The sequence below is a fragment of the Chenopodium quinoa genome, unplaced genomic scaffold (assembly GCF_001683475.1).
Source record: "Chenopodium quinoa cultivar QQ74 unplaced genomic scaffold, ASM168347v1, whole genome shotgun sequence".
NCBI lineage: Eukaryota > Viridiplantae > Streptophyta > Magnoliopsida > Caryophyllales > Amaranthaceae > Chenopodium > Chenopodium quinoa.
The window spans coordinates 798177-819794 of NW_018744151.1; the positions used below are offsets into that span (position 1 = coordinate 798177).

Here is a 21618-nt window from a genome sequence, read left to right on the forward strand (position 1 = left end):
TATGATATTATGGTTGGATGATATCCTCTATTGGCGGTATGATATCATTTATGACTGTGTCTATGATATCCTCTATTGACTATATGATATCATTTATTATCCAGCCATGATATCATATATCCAATAGTGGATATCATCCAGTCAATAAAGAATATCATCCAACCAATAAAGGATATCACATAGCCAATAAAGGATATCTTATGGCCAATAGAGAATATCATCCAGCCAATAGAGAGTATCATCCAGCCAGTAGAAATATCATCAAACCAATAAAGGATATCACATACTCCGTAACCAATAAAGGATATCATATAGACAGTAGAGTATATTGTCCAACCAATAAAGGATATAAAAAATCCGCATTTCATCAGTACAAACCGATTAAACATTTCGTCAGCCTGGACTTAACCCTTATATTCTTGAGCTTAAATAGGTAATAGTTACAATGGATTCATGAGGGTGACATTCCTCCATATATCATTTTAAGTCATGTTACAATTCACAAATACCTAACTCATTTCATTCATAAACACTTTATTAGCTTATCTTCCTCAAAGTCTAGGGCGGAGCAAAACTACCCGAAAAACCGAAAACCCGTAAAATCGATCTGTAACCGTTCCGAAAATTAGGGTACCCGATTCGATAACCATAATGGTTTGGGTACCCGTTCCGATAATTTGTTATCGAGTATGGTTATTAGGTATCATTTTAAAATTAACGGTTACCGATTCGTTTCGATAAGCATTTTTTTTTGCTTTTTTTCCCTTCTTAAATTCATTGTTTGAAATCTAAACTCTTACTTTTACTTTATAATTACCTTATAATATCAATAATTTTTTGCTTTTTTTCCCTTCTTAAATTCATTGTTTAAAATCTAAACTCTTACTTTTACTTTATAATTACCTTATAATATCAATAATTAGTAATATTATTAATAATTTGGTCAAAATCATATGATATTGTTGTAAATTAGTGGTAAATTATATCATAATAACTACATAATTAAGGGCATGTTAATATTTACTTATTTTCAGTTCAGTTCAGTTCATTTCAGCTCCAATCAGTTCAGTTCAGTTCAGCTCCAATCAGTTTAGTTCTGTTCAGTTCAGTTCAGTTCAGCTCTTAATTTCCCTCTCTCATAAAATATTCATTTTAGTTTAGTTCAGTTCAATTCCAATCAGTTCAGTTCAGTTCAGCTCCAATCAGTTCAGTTCAGCTCAGTTCAGTAAATATGAACAGGCCCTAAGTTTAATTATTATTATTGGATATCTTATTGGATACTCGATAACCGATCCGAAAATCAAGGTAGCCGAAGTCTGGGTACCCAAACTTATCGATTCGAGTTATGGAAATCACTTTTAAGAATTTTGGTTATCGAGTCCCCAAACAGCCTATCAAAGACACCTCTAATCACTTGTGTTTTTCAATTCGACTTATTTACCCCTTTAATTTATTACCAACAAGTGTAATTTCTAGCGGTCGTGGGTCTAATGAAACTGAGAAATTAACAGGAACCCGGTTCTTGATTGAGTGTTAATTTCAATTTCTGCATCCCAATTTGAAAAAAACTTTCTTTCTAGATTACCATTATAGCTCTGGTAAGTTCCATTTTTATTTATTTATTTATTTTTTCAAATTTGATTTTAGTCGTATTGTTGAGCTGATGAATTCATATTTATGAATTAATTTATTGTTGGGAAATTCTTAAGAATTCTTAATTGGGTTGGTCTTTGAATTCTTGGATTTGCATGGGTTGGGGTATTGGCTGCACTGGCTGATCGTTTTTGAATTTGAGTACTGAAAGAAAGTTTACTAATTGTTGTTTTAATTGTATATGAAGTATTTGTTGTTAATTTGGGGGAGAGAATGTTAAATTGTAATGAGGATATTAATACTTTTGTTAGTTACGTAGTATTAATATTGATTGGCATTATACTTAGATTATTGCATATGTTCAGTTGATGGCTTATTCAATTTTATGAAAAAATTGTTATTTTAGGTATATGTCTCAAGTTGACCACTGATGTGAAATTGATATGAGCTGTGGGTTTTCGACATTGCTTTCGTTTTCTCGGTTGATGCCTGTCAGTATGACTCAGTTTGGTTGGCCAAGATGAGGTATGTTGTATGCTTAGTATTGCTATTGCCTTTCTCATGGTCTGTTCAATTTCAGTTCAGTTCAGCTCCAATCAGTTCAGTTTAGTTCACCTTCTAATTTCCTTTTCTCATAAAATATTCATTTAAGCTCTATTTAGTTCAGTTCAGGTTAGTTCATTAAATGTGAATAGGCCCTTAGCCTATTCATTTCAATGCATCTTAAAAGGGGTTTGATATTTTGCGAAAATATGTTGGTTATGCTTGTTCGTCCTTTATCATTTGGAGAAATTTTGTTTAATGGCACACATTTATAGTAATGTATGTTTGCTATGCTTGCGATGTAAATCATTAGTGACTTTGTTTATTCAAGATTGACATTGAATACAAAAATATTGTGTAAAAAAAATGATCTTTCCATATAAGTTCAAGAATACAAGGGTTAAGTGTATGTTCTAGATTATAATGCCTTGCACGTTGGATTTCTTTGGTGCTAAGCAAACCTCACATCTTGAATTATTAATGATAGTATGGCTTTGTATTGAAAATGGCATATGTGATTTGAAGTTGCCATATATTTTTATAAAGCTTCTTACTTTAGGACATATAGGATTATTGTGCCCTTCATTGTGCTTTGAGCACTAAAACATCTTTTGGTTAATCTATCTTGCTGTGTGTAGTTGGTAAGGGACAAGGAGAGAAATATAGAAGACTTGTTTGATACGTATATTCTGATACGGAGTATAAGGACATGACTCATGAGTACATGACATTTGCTAATAGTGAGCAAAGAAGTGTTTTGTTCGTTTATATCAAATTAGCTGTCAAGGCCGTGCCGTTGTGGCTGGTATGTAGTTGTGATGCTGATTCCATTAGTAACTAAAGAAAATCAAAACCTAGAAGAGAGCAGATTTGTAGTATAGGGTTCAGTATAAATTTGTTAAGGATTTTTTCCAACTGCAGTTACAAATCTTGGAGAATCATATCAACCATAATTTGATATGCAATTTTCAGTTTAAGTTTATTTAAAAATAAGTGCTTTTAGGAATTCAAGACCCTAATGTTGTTCATAATAATCAATTTTGACTTGAATGTTCAAGTGTGATTCAAACATCCATATTTGTTAATTGTTATACATCCAACACACCCTTACTCAGAGTTAAAATTTGTGCTGATTGGGTTCTGTTCTTACAGATGCGTATACTTCAGTTAATAATACATATCTTTTGACAAAATAATCTGTTTTATTATTCTTGCTAAACAAAAAATTTCTGCTTAGATTATTTGGGTAATTCTCATATAATTGATGTAATAATTACTGCACTTGAAAGTTGAAACTTAATGCAGAGGCAGATCAGTTTAAATTGGTCATAAGTGTTGCCAATGAGGAAATCAATTGTAGGATGATTTATCACTTAGATTCATTGGCTGAAGGTAGATCGTCTCTCTCTCTCTCTATAGTTGACCACGTCAGTTTTTCCACATAAACTCTCTTATTTGCATGTACTTTGTGGTTTTTTTTTTTTTTTTTTTCTATTGTATTGTACTTAAACAAGCATGTTAACAAGTGTCATATCTTCACCTCGCTGTGCATGTTAGCATGTTATCATATTATTGGAATCACTCAATCTAGTTGTTTAAGTGGTTATCTAGCTAGGAGACCAAATTCTCTGTAAATCTTATTAACATGAAATCATATTTGGTTATAGTTGTTGTTCAACATTGCATAGCTATAAGTTGTGGCGGCGCACATTATGATGTTACTTGATGGGACTTCAGGGTCGGAGTTCATGTATTTTGTGCAACAAATGGTAAGTATCTTGACATAAAATTGCTCATTGTATGTTACAGTTTATTAAAAGGGGTTAGTGAATTGAAATCACTTAGCTTAGCCATAACCGCTTTTGTCACTATCTTTTCCTCACTTCACTTATTAATGTATGTCAAACTAGATGACCTTAACTCCTTAAGCTATCTTCTACAGTTCTACTCATATCTTTATTCATTCTTGCTTTTCAATCATAAGTAGTATAATAAAAGAATAAAAGACGAAGCTGGGAGAATGAAAAATGAGGTAATAAGATATTTCATTTATTCACAGCTTTCGTATCATGTTGGCTGTCATTGCAAGAACAGGAGTCAATATTTTATCATCTAATTTTTTTATCGGGAAGTTGCTTTCATATTCTATTGAAGTGTCTCCTACTCCCTTTGTCCCATAATATAGTTCATGTTTTCCTATTTTGGAGTTCCAAAATGTTGTTCTTGTTTCTATTTTTGGATATTACGTAAAGACCATTATACCCTCACTTTTTTTTTAACTTTATTCATTGTACTTCCTAATTTACCCTTGAATTTTGCACATGCCTTGTACTTTTTCCCACTTTTTCTCTCTAACTTTTGTCTATGATTGTACTCTTCACTTTTATTAATGTACTTCATCCAGTTTCTCCTCCTATTTCTTAAATACCGAGAAAAAACACAAACATGAACTATATTACGGGATGGAGGGAGTATCTCTTTTGCTCTTGTTGACAAGTTCAATTTATTGGATAAAGGAAATGGAAATGACAATTGCTAAATCTTGGGATAAGTTTTAATTTTAACTAATGGGCTTGGTCACCGTGTAGTCAGTATTGAGCTCTTTTATAAAAGTTTATCACAGTTTTGTCCTTCAACTTCCTATACATTATTTATCTTTTTGAGGTTTCAGCTATTGCTAAGCAATTAATGACTTGTTCGCTCACGGACTGGGTTGAAGGTTCCATGGAAGATTTTTAGGCAGATGAGCACTCAATATACAAAAATTATGATCACTTCTGTTATCAAGGTCAAGGTACTTTTTTTTATTTTTTTATTTTTTTATTTATTCAAGAACTATATCTTATACTTCAGTTTATGGCCAAACATAAAGTTTCGCGTACATTGTTTGGGGATTTTTCTGTGAGTGAATGTAAATTTATTGCCAGTGATGAAATCAATGCTAGCATAATCTTTCGCATTGATCATGTCTTTGATTACTTCTGCGGATTGGCTGAAGGTAGATGATTGTTCTTTCTCTGTTTTATTTTTGGGAGATCATTTATCCATATGAGGCTTTTGTTTCTCCTGTTTGCAGGCACTTTGTTGTTTTAATGATTATATAATACCTAAACATGCATGCTGACAAGCGACATATCTTCATGTCAGAGACTCAGAGTGTGACAAAATTTTCTATTCATCTGTTTAGTGTGAAACCATGACGAATATATATGTTGTTTTACACACAGCAGAAGTTGTGATGGTGCATCTCCATTGGATCTGAGTACATGATTATGTTACTAGATGGAGCTTTAGGTTTAGTGTTCTTCTATGTGGTGCAACAAAGGATCTATTTCGAAGAGGCTACTACTCCGTGAAGCTATGTATCTTGATACTGTACTACCACACTTAATTCATAAAGGTTTTTTTATTTTGAAATCACTTGACTTAACCACACATGGCACTATCTTTTTCTCGCTTCATTTGTTAACGTATTTTAAACTAGGTGGTTTTAAGTTTTCTTCTAATCATATTTACATCGGCATTCTCTTTTGTTTTTTTGTTGCTATAAAGAAATTGGATAACGATTCTACATTTTTCCTTCATATAATTTTATCATCTTTTTCCACCCCATAAGGTGTTTGTAAGATGAAAAAAATGGAAAAATAGAAGTAAATAAGTTATTTCATTCATTTACAACAGCTGTAGTTTCTCATATTCTCATGGCAGTTTCATGTTTGTTGCCATCACAAGAATCAGAGTCAAAGTTTTATTGTTTATTTTATTTGTCTTAAAGTTGCTATCATTCTTTAAGTCTTTTACCTATTGTTTTTCTTGTTGACGTGTTTAAAATTTTTGGATTAAAGAAAATGGAAGTGACGATTGGAAAAGTTTTATTTTTCATTTTAATGTTGAAGTAGGTAGCTGATGAGTTTTATCACCATATGATCAATATTGAGATCTTTCTTAAGAGTTGAAATCTAATTCAATTTCTTAATCTTCTCCTTTTTCTTTCTTTCTTTTTTTTTTTTTTTTTAAAAAAGTGACTTTAAGCAATCTGGCTTTAGCTAAGCAATCTAGTTCTATTGATTAGATCGCTCATGGAGTTGATAGTTGATCGTATGTTCAATGGAAGATTCATATGGTAGATGAGCTTTGAATATATGTACAAATATTTTGGTCGCTATGGTTATCAAGGTATGAAAATCTTTTTTTTCTTCTTCTTTTTTTTTTTTTTTAAGTTATGAATTATTAACTTTAGAGTGCATTTGTTTAAAAATGTTAAAATATTTATTTAGGTGATGTGAAATCTATGCAATCTTAATTGTCTCTAATGTGAATTATTGCTCTTATTTTTTATATTTTTATATACTTTGTATGTCATTTATGTGGAAGCAGTCACCCAAAAATTTGTTGTTATTAGGTTTTGGACTCCATTTGTAGACCCTAGACAATGTATGAGTTTCTGCATCTCATTATCTGGCTTAGTTTGTACTTGCCTCTACATATAAGCCTATGACTAACACTGCTAAGTTCTGGTTTGAGGGGTGTAGCTGGTTTAGAGGTCTCAATACCTACCATTCAAGAGTTGCTTGGACAATCATATCACATCACATTACATGTATGTAGTGGACTCAAAGCTCAAATACTGATTATTCTTTTAAATTCCTTAGGTTGCTGACTAGGCGCTTTTAATTGTGAAAAGAAACGTGATAATTACCTTTTGAAGATGAACTATGTACCTCTTTTGATTGTCTTGAATCAGCTATTATTGTAGGGAGATATCATTGATCACACCTATAAGGTAAGCTATATATGAACAAATGGAAAGATATCAATGCTTTAATTTTTATTTATTTAGGCATTTATAATACAATCAATGGGATGCTTAGAATAATTTTATGATTTTTACCTATCAAATGTGATACCAATCCATCTCAGAATGATGTGGAGACTCTATCTTTAAGCTCTAGTTGATTATCCCTTTTCCAAGAGCCCTATATAAATGATACACTAGGTCTCATTATTATCCATCTCTTTATGTTTGCTTCTTTTAAAATTCTCCTCACTCCTATGTTTTTTTTTTCATTGTTAGGATGGAATCCCAAAAGTATTTATGTCTTTGTTACCATGAAATGTCCTAGGAAGGAGAAGAAAAAGAAGAGATCTAAGTGGTGATACGTATCATATTGCATTTGCAATTCACCAAAATAGCCTACAAATTCATTGCCATTGAAAACCTAAGGAATCTTGTCCCAAATATATGGTTCACCTTGAACCATCCTTAAAATGGGTAAGATTATATTTACCTGGTGTAAACTCTTCAAGTGAATTTGTTCACCCAACCTAACAAAGTAAATCAACTCCACTCTCGTATCTAGTGGTACTTCGTAAGGATGGGTTTTTATTTTTTATTTGTCGCCTTATGGCATGCCTATCTTATGGTATGCCTATCTTGTAAGGTGCTATTCTCGTCAAATTTGTTTGCGCCATATTATCCGAAAGTTTAATTTCTACCATTTGTTAAAGATGTACCACAAGATGGAAATAAGGGTCACAATTCTAGTCAACATGATGGGTTTAAGTCCAATTTAGTTTTATAATTGAGTTGTGCTAAAAGCCTCTCAGAAATTTTGTAAAACTTTATATAATTAAATTATAAAATAAGATTCATGGGCCCATCTGGTTAAGTTTGGGCTGTTAATGTTTGGTTCAGATCAAGTTTGAGTTTTTCTAAGTAATTTCACTATTTCAGATTGGGTTATCGGATTGTTAAGGGACTGCAAGCTATGAATGGAATTGATCTCTTTCCTTGGTTTTATTGTCATGTTTGCAAATTGAAATTCTACTTTGGCCATACGATTGGAATCGATATCTTTCCTTGGTATTGTCATGTTTGCAAATTGAAATTCTACTTTGGCCATGGCACTCATTTGTTAAAGATTGTAGCTTATTTACTAGCACGAGAGGATGTGTTGGTTCATTGGTATACGAAGTCATAAATATTATTTGGTTCTTATTCTTTTGAAGTTGCTTTTAGAGTGAAGATTAGGTTTTGAAGTTTTACAATATTGACCTTTATGACTATACAAATAAATTATGTACTCTCTCGTTATTTGTTACATTTCTAGGTATATATATGATGCTCAGATTAGAAAACATGGATGCAAATTTCGTTATTACATTATTGATTTTTTTTTTTCTTTTCTTATTGGAATATTTATAATAGTTGAATAACGAAAATTGTTTTGATTGTTTGAAAACCGGTATTAAAGTCTGGATCAAAATTTTAAAAGGGTTAAACATAAGCTTAAAATATAATGTACTCCGTAGGATTTTTCTGGACTGAATAATTGAGACTTGAGAGAAGAGGAAGAGAGAGATAGAAAAAGTGAGAGAGTTCAGGAAGAGTAAATATGTGAAAGATGATTTTGAAGAGATTTTTTTTTAGATAACTATTTGAGCTGAGGTAGCAGCAAGTCTCAAGTTGGGTTGGATTCGGGCATGTTGTTTATTTATCAAAGCAACGTCTAAGTGGTTAATCCCTTGATGGGCCAACTTATATTATGTTAGGAATTAGGACTATCTATGCTTTTGAAAGTTGACAATATAACTAAACATGAACCATTTGGGTTTAATTGTTAAAGGTTAAAAGAACCACATTGATTCACATGTATGTAATATGCAATTATGCATTCACTAATGAAATTATATATTCCAAGGTCAGGATTTTCATTTTCAAAGCTATTCTAAACATCCATCGAATCGTTTCATCTTTCAGAAACTTGATTAGGTACTTGGTTTGGGCCGTTCAAGTTGTTAATGGGTGTTTTGATCTACTATAAGTATTATAGAGCCACTTCATTGGTTAGTGTTTTTTTTCAAGTGCAGCACCTTCATAATAGGCCTTATGTGCAATGATCCTAACAATGAAAAATCATGAAAACTTGTGCTTGCTTGATTCCTTAATTCATGCATGCACGTAGTTTGTTTGTGTTGTGATTGATGAATCATTAACAGTTAGGATTGATTTTCTTGGCACATATGGATTTCATATTGACCTTACTATGTATAATTATCTACATGGATGGGTATTCCAATTTGGAAAGGATTTCCTTGTGTTGAATGAGGTTACGTCATGTTTGATTGTTTGCTTAGTTAATGAGTGCACTTAGTCATTATTAGCTGTGATAATATTCGGATCGATGTCGGTATGACTAGATTTTAGGTTGTTTGCTAGATTTCCTTAATTGAACATATTATTGCTTTACATGGATGGACTATCAGTCGGTGCATAGTGAGTTGGATAATTCTAGCTTCTGTTTTGAGGCATTTCTGGTTTTCCTAAGTTGCCATGTTGGACTTTGGAAGGCTTAAGGAGAGGTAAATTCTCCAGTATGTGTCTGTCTTGTTGTTTTGTGGCTGTGTGACTAAAAACATAGAAGTGATTAAATCATTCAACGTAACTCTCATCGTGCATCTTTATAGGATAGAGATGTTTTCCTGCTTTCTTGAAAGCATTTCTAAATTTTGCAATATTGTAGGACACTTTTTGCATGAACATCATTCTCTGTGGCTTAAATTCCTTTCTTAGTGCCTCATTTATGATATAGGAAGTAGTTATTGGATAAATTAACTGATGGACTGTGGACCAGTAAACTGTAAAATAAGATGATGACTCTTGGGAATTATTTAGGCAAGAGTCTTTTTGAGGATGACTACTTAGGAATTATTTAGGCAAGAGTCTTTATGAGGATGACTACTTAAGAATTATTTCTTCCAAGATTTAACCTCAATCTATAATTAATTTTTTTGTGAAGAGGTGATTTTACTCTTTGTTCTGTTTTTTGTATGTGTATTGATGAGCACAACGTTAGAACTTTGTTATTAGTGTTAGAGGCTTAGAGCTGTTATAAGAAGTTTCTTATGAATGATGAAAGTTATGTTTGCTTGAATTGGCTGCTCGAGTCTAGATTCTCTAGATCACCCTTCTCCACTGAGATTTTCTAAAATCAGAAGCTAATTGGTTATAGAGATAAATAAAATGGAAAATTGGAACCATGTTGCAAGTGCTGTGCTGCAGAAGTTCTCTTCATGAAAGTTGGTTTTTGAGATGAAGGCAAGGTATCAGAAATGTTGCCACTATGTCTATTGAAGGTTATGAACCATAGTCTTGGCTGTAAGACGTATACTTGCTTTGAATTGAATGCTTATCATTCTCATATGCCATTGCAATCATTATTTCTTTTTTCTTTTTCTTTTTTTTTAAAACATTTCTTTTTTCTTTTTTTTATATATCTTTCTGGTAGTAAGATTCAATATAAAGGGTTTACAAAAGTTGCCATATAGGATTAATTCTTCAACGAAGTTTATGAATAGTAATGGAAGTGTTGCTCAAATTTATAATGGCTTGGAAATTTCCTAAACACATACTCTGTATGATCTTGTTGATACATTTGCTTGGGATTTTACAGAATAAGTCTTTTTAAAGTCAAAGATGTGCAAACTATATGAAAGTGGCTAGTGTTTCTCAAGTTCCAACTGGCAACGGTATTGTAATTGCAGCACTAAGCAGTTTGTTTAATTATATCCTTGAAGTAATTCTAAATATTATGCTGGATTCTACTCCAAAGCACTGAATTATAAATTTACTGTGTAGCCTATAGATGTTAGCGTTGTGGTGAAAGTCACCTGACCACTCTTGGTTGTTGTGCCTACTGCAGACTGCCCATTAATGGTATCAAACAATAAATCGGTGAGATCTGTGCTCTCCATACACTCATGTTATATATATTTCTTAAATACAATTATATTACTTCCGAGAAATGATCTTAGTGATGTACTGATGTGTTTAAGATATTTTCTTGCATATTCAGGTTGTCTCAAAGTGTATATCATCTTCTGCATGTTTGTGGTGTATCTGTGTGTGCAGATGTTTGCAGTTTCTCTTTGTATGATCATTTATGGCATGTGGCGTGATTGTTAAGGTTCATTTACAACACATTAGATTGTCAATAGAAGGAACGAAAGAACCAAACTTGTCTATCCTATCAAAAAAATCTTGCAATCAGATATGCTTCTGAAATCTTCTACCTTCACCATTGCGTTCAAAAATTCGATTTCTAGGAGAAATGAAAATGACAATTGCTAGCTCAAATGTTCCTCGGGGGTTTATTTTTCTGCCTTATTGTTGAAGTAGCTAACTGATGGATATTTAGAATAACACTACTCTTATCAGTGATGAGGTCTCATTAGGGTTAAAAATTTTATTTGTTTGGTTATCCCCTTCATGGTGGTTCTTTCACAGCTCTTGCTTCATGATTTTTTTTTTTTTTTTTTTATATAAATTTAGCGATGTATTCTGATTGCCTATGGTTTTGCTGCTGTAGTATCACTGACTCCATGGAAAACTATCCGGTGAATGCACTGCAAGTTAAAGTCTTCATCTGTTTTGCTGTGAATATTCATAAACTACTAGCACCTGGGCTATCAAGGTATATCTAATTACAAAGTTACGAAAATTTGAGATTAAACGCATTTGTTAATATAATATTTCATCTCATTTTAGCTATTTGTCATTTAGCCACACAACTATATTGTTTTTTTTTTTTTCCCAAATTACTGTACTGATTTACTCTCAGGAAATAGTAATGCATGAATTTGTTTAAAATAGTGTGTGCAATTCATACTTTTTAAAAAGCCTGCAACAAAACGTCTGAAAATTTTTCTAAGGCAGACTTTAATAAGGTTAAATTTCTTCAACATGTGGAGTAATTATGTACACATATAGTTGCCTATAATTTGAACTTGACGCTGCTGTATTTTTGAACCTTTAGGCTCCATTAGACATCATTGCAACATCATATAGTGAGCTCAAGTCCTGAAACACAGAGAAGCCTATTTCAAGTCTTATAATATTGTCTGAACAGTAACTACAATGTTATGATATAGCGAGCCAACAATATAATAGTTCATTCTGTTCAACCGCATATATAGGCCCTGTTTGACAATTCTTTTATCTGTTAGCTGCTTTGAGTTAGCTGTTTGCATTAACAATTTTGACTAATTGATTGTAATTAGCAGATTAGCTACATGTGTCAAAGTGTTTGGTAACCAGCTGTTAATTTTTGAGTAAAACTAAAAGCTCTTTCAAAAAGCTCCTTATATCAGCTATTTGAAAAAGAAATTTTTGGACCCAAAAAGCTATTTCAAACTGCTTCTAACCAAACACCCCAAAGAGCTTTTTGAAATGGTCAAACAACACTTTTTGCACCAAAAAGCTCCTAACCAAACACCCCCATAATCTCCATTATAATCCTATGTAAAATTACTGAATAAACAAAATCCCCTAGTACATTTTAATGCTAGAGAACATGTGGCAATTATCTTCAGAAGATGAATATCTCTTTTGATTTTCAAGATATGAATTAAAAGATGAATATCTCTTTTGATTTTGAAGGTATGAATTAAGGATCAATTTCATTGAATCAAGCATTTTTGGTAGGTAATATCATTGTTTCACATTGGCATTATCTGTAACCCTATCATTCACACCTCAAATGCTTAAAGCAAATTTGTCATAGATGGTAACATATCAATGGTTTGACCAACCTTTTTATTAATATTATTGTATATGTTATTTGTATTATTTTAATTTCTTAATAAGGCACCTAAAAATTATTTCTCTTCAAATTGAAGTATAATTAAAAATGCCACCTCAAGCTGAAGTGGCAATGCTATCTTTTAGTATTGCATTTTGACATCCTAATCCTCCAAACCCTAGTGTTAACACCCCTATATAAATGATGTACTTGGTCTCATAACTCTCATTCTCATCACACAATTCTTGGTTATTATTTATCATTAATAACCTCTCTCAATTTCTCCATTTTTCTCTACAAAGTAGCAAGTTAGCATGGAGATCCAAAAGGATCAAATAGCTTTGACACTTGCTACCATGAAATTTCCAAGGAAGAAGAAAAAGAGGAAATCTATGCACCAACATATATTATATTGCGTCTGCAATTCACCAAAATATTAATTTATTGAGCTGGAGGTATACCATCCAAATTCTCAAGTATCTTCAATATAAATTTATTACTTTTTGTGTATTTTGACGTGTGTTCATGCTTTTTTTACTTGATACGGAGTAATATATATGAATGCCTGCATTTATTGTTCGTCAAAAAAAAATAAAAAAATTGCATGTATTTATTGTGTCTTTGTTTGGCGTTTGGTTATCTTCTTATAGAAGAGTTTTTCTTGTGATTTTCAGCCATAACTATTTAACCTAGAATAAGATCGATATAATTTATCTGCAATTCTGTAATTTGTGTGTGTGTGTGATTTGCAGTATGCCCATGTAATGGGATGCCCACAAAAGCTATGACTTGCACTGATGAGATGGAGAACTACTATTTGATGTGCGGGGACCTGATCACAGCCGCAGGAAGGGTAAGCATCTCCTAGGCCAGCAGGAAAGCAGTCAGTGAAGCAGATTCTGTGGCCAGGTGAGCCAAGTTGGTTCCACCTCAAACTGATTCTGTGGCCAAGTGAGCCTTGTTGGCTCTACCTCAAACTGATTTTGTGGCCAGGTAGGTCAGCCATGTTGGTTCCACCTCAAACTGATTCCGTGGCCAGGTGAGCCAAGTTGGTTCCACCTTAAACTGATTCTGTGGCCTAGTGAGCCATGTTGGCTCCACCTCAAACTAATTCTGTGACCAGGTCAGCCATGTTGGTTCCTTCTTAAACTGATTCTATGGCCTAGTGAGCCAAGTTGGCTCCACCTCAAACTGATTCTGTGGCCAGGTCAGCCATGTTGGTTCCACCTTAAACTGATTCTGTGGCCAGGTTGGTCAGCCATATTGGTTCCACCTCAAACTGATTCTGTATCCCGGTGAGCCCACCTTAAACTGATTTTGTGGCCAGGTCAGTCATGTAGGTTCCACCTCAAACTACTTGCTCATTAAGAAGTCGGGTCTCTATCCTGGAGCATTTTATAATTATGGTACATCCACATGGCTAATGTGGGTGGTGGGCTGGTGGCATAATTGGCATATAATCACATAAATTACCACTGCTGCTTAAAAAGCTCTCTTTACAGTGGAGGCGGCTCCGTTTATTTTTGTGGAAGACATTTTCCGTACATGTCTCCATTTTCATAGGATAATATTCCGTAGAAAAATAATCATATGATAGCATACTCAACATAAGTTATCACTGCTACTTAAAAAAAAATTCTCTTAACGGTGGAAACGATTCCGTTTGTAATTTTCCTAAAAAAATATTCTCCTACAGATCTCCCATAGCATCAGCTTCTGAACAGCAGCAAAACTGATGCTATGGCGCTTCTGTGTTACCTGCAATTCAACATATCATTGTGTGAAAATATGTTGAGGCGAGATCATATACTTGTAAATTTGTAGTGAACGTGATATTTACCCTTTTGATTTGAATGTGTACACAGCAGATTGTCCTCGGCGCATTTGCTTCTGAAGAGCTAGCCTGAGAAAGCAAATTTGTTGCATAGATAGATACAATTAATAGACCAATTGTCTCAATAATTCACTGTTATAATATATTCTTCAGCATTTTTTTTTTATTTTGTTGTTTATAGCCAAAAGAATCACCATCCACAACAGATTGGCAATTGCACTTCTGATTTGCATTCTAAAATGTACATACACACCTCGATCAGATTATGCAAGGAAAGACCTCGATTCGAAAATTTTGAGCAGACTCCTCACTTCAATTTGACCATCTGCTCATCCAAGTTACTGTTTCATTGCATTTTGTCTACATGAGTTAGAGATGAGCAATGGGCCATGTGGACTAATACTCTTTAAGGCCTAAAGGCCCAATTCAGGTTTCAAAAGACGTTCGTACCCCTAATTTGGTCCAACTTGTGCAAAATTTCTCAGCCCAAAATTATTAGGGCCTAGGCCATGAGAATTGGTGGGTTGGACTGAATTCCAACCCAATAAATGGGCCTTAATAAGGTCTGGATATGGGAATTAGGTGAAGGACGAAATCAAAAGTGTGAGCAAACTCAGCTTTTTTACAGGGTTCTACACTTATACTCACTCTTCAATCTCACAAGTAACAATATGTGATACTCCCTCCGTCCCTTAACTACGTGTCTATTTCTCTTTATTATGTGAGTAATAAATATTAGAAATATGCACGTAATTAAGGGACGAAGGGAATACTATTATATTTTTCCTTTATTATTTGATGCAAAAGGTACAAATAATAATGAAACAACTAATTGTGGCATGGTCGCTCCTATGATATCCTTAATGCCAATGCATTATGAAGTAAATCATGTTTTTATCTAGTAAAATTGTGTTAGATCCTACAATGTAACAATTTTTATTTTTATTTTTTTTTTATTTTTCATTCTATAGGTAACAACTCATAAATATGTTACATCAAAATAGTATACGAGTAGGTTTTTATACCTTAATCTAATGTCTTTATTGCTATTCTTTCACCAAATACACAAGTTTTGTTTTTCTTCTTTATTGGTTGACTTCTTGAAACATTAAATAATTCTATCTTTCTTGGCTTGATTCAACATATCAACTCTAAAAATTAAGAAATTTAATTTGTCATTTTATGAAGGTATGAGATCATGCTACAATGGAACTACAAGGTTAGGTAGTATAAATATCTCAAGTTATGTTGAGAAAACTTTACATTTGTGTAGATAAATAATTCAATGGCCATGAAATGATGGAATTTATTAATTAATTTCTAGCTAATTAATTAAAGGCCTACAAAATTATACAAGTATATTTTATATATATGAAAATATAGAATATGATAATGGATCAATCTTACATCTACAATTTTACAAAGAAAAAAAGCAGGCTAAAGGCATAATTATTATCTTTGGATTACAAAGTAAGCAAACAAATCTCAATTGTCCTCATCTCTATGTTTTTTTGGCCTCGTTTCCAAATTAGCAATTAAACATGATTTTTCATATATTTAGGGATGTGCCAAGGATATGTCATTGCAGGTAGAAGACTCTAGGAGCAATACCCTACCCATTGTTCAATACTTATCTATTTATTGTAATTCTAGTCGTAAAAACATTATAGTATTAGCTTTACGGCCTGTTTGATAGATGATAAATCTGCGATGATGGTAATAAACTAATACCAAAGTATGTTGTGTATGACTTTGTAATATGAATTTCAACCCAATATTCATTATTTTTTGGGGTGTTTAGAGAGCAACCAAGGCAGGTGATGAATTTCATTCATTAACCCTTAAGGTGAGATTTGTTGAAACCTACTTCCTTTGTTTATTATTAACTTTTTTTTTTTTTTTTTTTTTTTAAGGAATCCTTTGTTTATTAAAGTTGCAACAAAACGACTTTTGCAATCAAATTTTTATAAATATTAACATGCTTTTAAACATATATTTATACTTCATCTGTTTATTTTTAAATGCAAAACTTCGAATTCCATGCTTATCAATACGTTTTTCTTTTTTAAAAAAAATTATCAGTATTAACTTTTATTACTAATATGTAATTTATTTATTTTTTAACGAAACTAATATGTAAAAATTATAAACAATTTGTATATATTTATAATATATAAACCTAGACGAGCTAATAAAATCCCACATGACTATACATATAAATCATCATCTAATGAAAGCTAATCAAAATAAATTATATGAATAGTATAAAAGTCAAAGTGTTGCATTTAAAAGAAGACGGGAAAAATATATTATTATATTATCATGCATACGTGATAAGTGTATGATTTTGTTGGATTTATTTTAATGAGTATTTTCAAACTCTATTTTTAAATAGTAATTAACATGAATTGCCTTCTAAATACTTTCCCCGTTTTATTTTACTTACAACATTTTGAATTTCACATTTGTTAAAGTATAAATTTAAGCAATAATATACTTAATTATAATTAACTAAAGAATACAAAGTAGATATTATGACAATACATTGAAATTAATTTAACAATTTTCTAATTAACTGTATTTTGTCTCACAAATTAATCATTAAAGAGTGACAAACGTAAACATACATGTGAATAATGTCAAATCTTAAACGGTTGCGAGTAAATTTGAACAAAAAAAAAATCATGTTATTTAAAGTATTCATAATCGAATATGCATTGGATAATGTAAATGTCAAATGATTGCATTTTTATTAATATTACTTGTATTAATATTTTATAATTTTTTTTATATAAATTAAAAATAAAAAATAAAAAATAAATAGTTGGTGTGAACAAACGAAAATGTCAAAAGGGGCGACCCATAAAGGTCCACAAGGGGAATAGAAGATGTTCGTGGGTCAAGCACGGTTGAGTAATAGTAGTCCATAAGAGAATGTTCTTTTTAATTAATTGATATTATTATTTTTATTATTATTAATTTGATGCGGGTCAACAATCGTCCATAGCAAAACCCACCTAACTTAAGTCCAACTTAATGATGATTAGCCAATTGTTTAATTTACAACACTTCTCCAATTTGCTATATGATGAGGAAAAGCATTTTGACTTTAAACAATACTATGAGTCAACTTTAAGGAGATTTTTGCACGCGTTATTAATGCCCTAATTAGTATATAGTACGGAGTATATTAATTTAAAAAATGAGGTTATTTGGTGATGAAAATACCATTAACATCATTTTTCCTAGGGATTGGAGAGCAATGTTTTTTTTTTTTAGGAAATTGGAGAGCAATGTTGTGGGAAAGGGATTTAATGATATATCTTATATTCTCTCTATCACTTTTTTTTTCATCATTTAACCTAAAAAGCTCTCACAAAAAAGTAAATCTATGTAAGAATTAAGAGACGAAAGGAGTATGTCATAAAGACTTTATAATTTTCACAAAGCAAAGTAGCATATTATTATGCAAACATTTATATTGACTAGTTGGTATAGAAATTAGAAGTGGTGCAATTGTGCACTTCCTCTACTTATGGGAAGACTAGGTCATAGATCCGAGACCTTTTGAGATAGGTTTCCTAGGAAGATTTAAGTTTTAACTCAAGATATAAATAAATTAATTGTACGTAATATGTAAATTGAAATTTACAAGTGTTTTTTTTTTTTTTTTTTTTTTTTTTGAAAGTCACAAAAAACATTGATGTATCTATGCATGTTTAGATATGATACAATATTAATTAGTCCAACATAACACCCTTGCCTAACTCAGATCAACTTTCTAATTATGATTTATTTTAAATTTGTAATAGCACAAGATAGAGTAGGTGAAATTCTGCAAAACTAAAGCTTGTTCATGATATATACACGTATAAACTATTGACAATTCATGGGTTGGATTTGCAAGCTTATTTAAATTATTTTCTTCGTTTAATCATTATCTCATTGAGATGCAAGCATGCAACATCCATTATCTAAATCTTACATATGTTCATACTATTGAACAACATGATTTAATAAAAATTTAAAACATTATCATAATTAACCATTTGTTAGTTCCTTTCCTTTTTTTACCTCACCAAAACTGTATGCATTGTTTCATTTTTAATTTATGCGTAATAAAAAATAATAATAAATTAATTAATACTCCGTAATTGAGAAAATTATAGACCTATATACAATTGATAAGAGGACATAAATTATTTGGGAATTAACGTCTGTATGAGTATGATGGAGGATTAGACTAGGTAAACATATATTTCGTAAATCATAATCAAAGGGGGGAGATTTAATCATGGATTCAGCCATATATATCATTCAATTATACCTTCACGAGTTATGGCTACCGAGTAGTTTAGTATGAAAATGAAGTAAATCATGATTTGACTTAAATTAATTGGATTATTGAACATGAGTTAATGTAACTAAGGATGGCAATTTTATATGGATATCCAGTAATCCGCTCCACCCGCTCTAATTAAATGGATGAAAACCCGACTTATACGGATGAAAGGCGGGTGGTGGATGAAACGGATGACGGATCGGGTCGGATTCGGGTGGAACTTTTAGTCATCCGTCACCCGTTTATCATCCACCCGTTTAATTTTTATAATAATAAAAAAAATATGCCCTGAAATTAAATAAACCCTAATCTAAATTTCAAGCAGCCACCTTCTTTCATTTTCAATCTCTCTCTATAGTCTACTCCCTCTCTACCTTTCATTCTTTAGGCTCCACCTTCACCGACGACTCCACCCTCACCGGCGGCGACTCTACCCTCATCGACGACTCTACCTCCACCTACGACTCCATCTCACCTTAGTCACCTACGACGTCCAGCGATTAAGGTATAATTTTATACCTTTTTTTTTTTAATTTCCCTATTTTAATTTGTTCTTTTGACACACCATCTATAAATCTATAATCCAAGAATCGATTCTATGTTTGTGTGTTTCGATTTAACCATTTTTTTTTATTAAAGATTGTTAGTTTTTTTATATGTATTTAATTTGTACATAGTTGCATTCAAAATTTTCAAATAAGTAGTAGCTCTGAAATTTGTTTTATTTTTTCTTCTGTATTAACATTTCTGATGTTTTCAACTTTAGATCTAAAAACTTCAACTTTTATGCCTAATTTTAAATTTGTATAGCATTGTAAATAATAAAAGATAATTAAAAAAGTTCGTGAGATTATATTTTTTGTACTCTTGTAGGATGATGACGATTTCATGGATATTTGAAGAAAAAAAGGGACTTGATGACAAATCTCACCTCTTTGGCTCATTGCAAGTTCATTGCTAATTTGCTACTGTAATTGTGTTCTAGTCATTAGTTCATTTTTATGTTATTGACATATTTGAGTAATTTGACACCTAGTTGGTGTACTACTGTAATATTATACATTTATTGAAGGTTGTAGTGCTTTTGTTTTTCGACAATAAATTATGATTTCGATAAATTATAATTTCATTGCAAGTTTAATAGCTTACATCCATTTAGCATCCGATTCACCCGTTTCACCCGCGGATGATGGGTGGATCGGATATGGATGATGGGGTAAGCGGGTGGTGGGTGGAGCGGATGGCGGGTGCGGATGGATGCGGGTGAAGGTCCATCCGATCCAAATCCGACCCGTTGCCATCCCTAAATGTAACTCAATTGTAACGTGTAACTGGACATGGTTTTGTGCAAAATAGTTGATGCTACAAGCTTTATGCCTTAATCTTATATCCAGATGTAAGCTTACACAATCCCACATTCGTTGTCAACCCTATATATGCTCATGCATAGAGCACATTGGAAGATAGAGAATGTAAAATGGTGTAATTTTAAAACTTTAGGGTAGAACAAACAATGAGTTGGACACTTGGCGCAGTGTTAACAAATGCATAGTATTAGTCAATTCTATATATAACTAAGTTGCAAAAAAAAACAAAAAAATGGTTTTAAACTATGTACTTCATTTTCAAATTAAATAACATAATTGACTTTGTGCACTGTTCACATAGTCATGTGGGGTCTTTGTTAAATTCGGTTCTACAGTCTTTGTTAGATTCGTTTCTACCTCTACTTTATTACAATATCAAATTTTTGTAATGTTTGCGGTTTGCTAATATGCAATAAAAGAATTGCATTAGAATATATAAATAAAATGAGTATTATGTTGTAAGTCTTTTCAAACGGTAAACAACTGAAGAGGGGTTTCCTAAAATAAATAAAAAATAAAAAAACTACGGGAGAGGGGCCCCACCCTATCACAAGAATGGAAGCTGTGAGAAATTGAAACCGCTATCACTTGGGGGAAGATGTCGAGATGAAGGGACTAACCATCTCTCCATCTCCTCAACCTTTATGTTATAAGTTGATAACCTATACTCGGTATACCAATATGGAAATAAAACGTAAAATTTTATACCAATGTGGTCAATCGTCGGAGTGTTGGTGGGCGGCGCCTACCTATGGGTTGTCCGTGTTAGTATACATTTACATAGTTCCAGAACTCAGCGCATTATAAATTTTGGAAGAACAAAACACATGGTCATGGATTATTGTCCATCTTTTTACACTTTGGGACCAATTAGCAAATTGAAATTACTGCGAAAATAATAAAATATTTAGGAACATTGTCACGTAATCAATCTGTGATAAATGTGGGGTCCATTGGTACGTGGCAACGTGTCAATTAGACATTGTGTCACGTGAGCAAGGATAGCTCTTTAAATTTCAGGGTCTGTCAAAATGTAATGATCACTAGTTTCTGTCTTTTGATTGTTCTTCTGAACTCTGATCTGATCCACCTCTCTATCATTATCTTTGTACTATTTCAAACAATTTCTTGTTTTTTCTTCTTTTTTTATGTTTTTCTTTTCTTAAATGTTTTCTTAATACACCTCATCATTGCATCAATATGACGTCAATTGGTTAGGGCAATTTATTACTCCATATGTTCTACTCTCTCTATTTTCCAATATACTTTCTAATGAGTACTTAAAATTTTTGACTTTAAATATTATTAGTTGTACATTAATAAAAAAAAAATACTGAAAAAAATACAATATTACAGAGT

The 21618-nt window shown here is 32.0% G+C and overlaps 1 long non-coding RNA gene across 14 annotated transcripts; it reads left to right on the forward strand.

Annotated features, from left to right (window-relative positions):
* The first annotated feature begins 1562 nt into the window (after nucleotides 1-1562).
* LOC110693479 lies at nucleotides 1563-14714 on the forward strand. 14 transcript variants are annotated; one of them, XR_002505598.1, is made up of 11 exons: nucleotides 1563-1598; nucleotides 2000-2118; nucleotides 3804-3905; nucleotides 4808-6312; nucleotides 6789-6919; nucleotides 7211-7408; nucleotides 10590-10665; nucleotides 10775-10870; nucleotides 11505-11609; nucleotides 13022-13171; nucleotides 13469-14714. It is a non-coding gene; the product is annotated as an uncharacterized LOC110693479 (long non-coding RNA). The 14 variants fall into 14 exon arrangements; XR_002505608.1 differs by having other exon boundaries at nucleotides 10782-10870; XR_002505599.1 differs by having other exon boundaries at nucleotides 4808-5536; nucleotides 6209-6312; nucleotides 7211-10665.
* The last annotated feature ends 6904 nt before the right edge of the window (nucleotides 14715-21618 follow it).